The sequence below is a fragment of the Silene latifolia genome, chromosome 4 (assembly GCF_048544455.1).
Source record: "Silene latifolia isolate original U9 population chromosome 4, ASM4854445v1, whole genome shotgun sequence".
NCBI lineage: Eukaryota > Viridiplantae > Streptophyta > Magnoliopsida > Caryophyllales > Caryophyllaceae > Silene > Silene latifolia.
In genome coordinates, this window is record NC_133529.1 from 83,676,774 (window position 1) to 83,678,913 (window position 2,140).

A 2,140-nucleotide genomic window follows, 5' to 3' on the forward strand; every position below is an offset into this window, starting at 1 on the left:
TAGTTTTATCTCACTTGTTAGTTTGTTTTAGTAGTTGTGTGCTTCATTGTAGAGTGTTTGATTTCTTGCCCTCCCCTAGTGTGTAAAGACACTAGGAGACTAACGGTTTGTCGAGTGCATGCCTAGAAGGAACCATCAAGCTCTACTCTTCAATTCCGACCCCGAAAGGCTTTTTAGGACCTTGAGGACAAGGACCCTTGATACAGTTCGGAACCTTCCTCAAGCAAACATAGACCAACCAAACCCACACACCCTACCAATCATTGACACCACAACCCCACTTCAACCAGACAACACAATTGAGATCCCTATAGAAAATCCCTTTCACAACTTTCCACTTCCAATTCAACCTCAATCACCACTCCCTCAAATAACAAACACACCACCACAAATGGCTCTAAGAGATCACAACCGGCCTAACCATAATGATTCATGTAACCCTATTAATTTTGGCACTTTGGCTCCCAACAACTTTGAGATGCATCCCGCCCAAGTTGGGTTGATCGAGAAGGATTTGTTCGGGGGGTATATTGAATAAGATGCTCACGCTCACCTACGAAAGTTCAAGAGGAAGGTCTCAATGATGAAGAAGAACGGGGTGTCCGAGGACACTCTAAGGATGATGTTGTTCCCATTGTCTTTGACGGGTAAGGCGGACCGGTGGTTGTATATTCACCCTCCGGATACATTCACAACATGGGATGCTTTAGCTAAGGTGTCATGGCCAAGTACTATCCGTCATCCAAGACCGCCATGCTTCGTAATGAAATTCATACATTCCAACAAGAATATGGGGAATCCTTGGGTGAAGCTTGGGATAGATATCAAGACCTTATTGCTAGTTGTCCTCACCATGGGATCCCGGGGTGGTATATCACCCAAACCTTCCTTCAAACATTGTTGCCTAGAACTAAAGAAATGGTAAATGCCTCCGTGGGGGGAGGATTTGATCATTTAAGTGATGAGGAAGGCACGGCACTAATCAAGAAGATGGTAGATTCGGAAGCCAATTATGGATCAAGGGGAAATATGCTTAGGAGAAATGGCAAATACCCTAAGGAGAGCTCTTCTAGTTCAAATGCCGAGACAAATGTTAAGCTTGATCTTCTCACCAAGAAACTTGAGAAATTGCAAAGGAACCAAGTTCATCAAGCCGCCACCTCACATGGTCCACCCATGGAAGAGGTAGCTCAATTTTTGCCTTGTGAGCTATGTGGGGGAAATGGCCACACTTTTGACATGTGTGCCAACAACTACAATGGGGGGTATGAGGAGAATGTCCAAGATGTTAATGCCTTTCAAAGCTATAACAACATATCAAGACCACCAAGACCACCCTACAACAATCCCAATGTCTACAACCCAAACACCAACTTCTATCATCCGGGTTTGAGGAACCACCCAAACTTTAGCTACAAGAGTACCAATGTTCAAAACCCACAACATCTTCAACCCCAAGCCCCAAATAATCCATCCGGATTTTCTCAACCAAGGGGTGGATACTCCAACCAAAAAAATAACCCCGGAAATCAAAACCAATGGCCCAACAACAATCAAAACCAAAACTATGGGAACCAACCTCAAGGTTACCAAGATTTTGGAGGCAATCAAAACAACCAAGGGTTCTATCATGGGAACCACGTAAATCAAGCTAACCAAGGATTTGGGCAAGGGTATGCTCAAGGGTTTCAAGATCAAGGTCAAGGACCAAACTTCAACAACAATGGTCCTAGAGGTAATTTTCAAGGGGGACAAAACAACAACAACAAAGGTCCCAACACTCGGTACGACTATGGGTTCCCTTTACCCATATCCAACCAACCTTATCAAGAACCCCAAAGTGAACCCTCCCAAAATGAACTTTTAAAGATGGTGAAGAACATGCAAGTGCAACATAGCTAGGACATGGCTAATTTCATAAAGGCAAGTCAACAAAAACAAGCAAACTTAAGGGCTACTTTCCTTAAAGATATGAGGGAAATGGAATCATGGATGACCTCTCATGCTTTGGCTGACCCTCAAAGGCCACCCGGTGGTCTTCTAGCCGAAGGACAAAGTTCCAAGGACGCCTCCAATAGCCATCATGCTCATGCTGTAGTTTTGAAGAGCGGGGTAGAACTTGAGGACCCCTACAAAGATC

The 2,140-nt window shown here is 44.3% G+C and overlaps 1 non-coding gene across 1 annotated transcript; it reads right to left on the minus strand.

Moving 5' to 3' along the window:
- Positions 1-753: 753 nt before the first annotated feature.
- On the minus strand, positions 754-860 carry LOC141654052 (small nucleolar RNA R71). Its single transcript, XR_012547632.1, has one exon. It is a non-coding gene; the product is annotated as a small nucleolar RNA R71 (small nucleolar RNA).
- Positions 861-2,140: the final 1,280 nt, after the last annotated feature.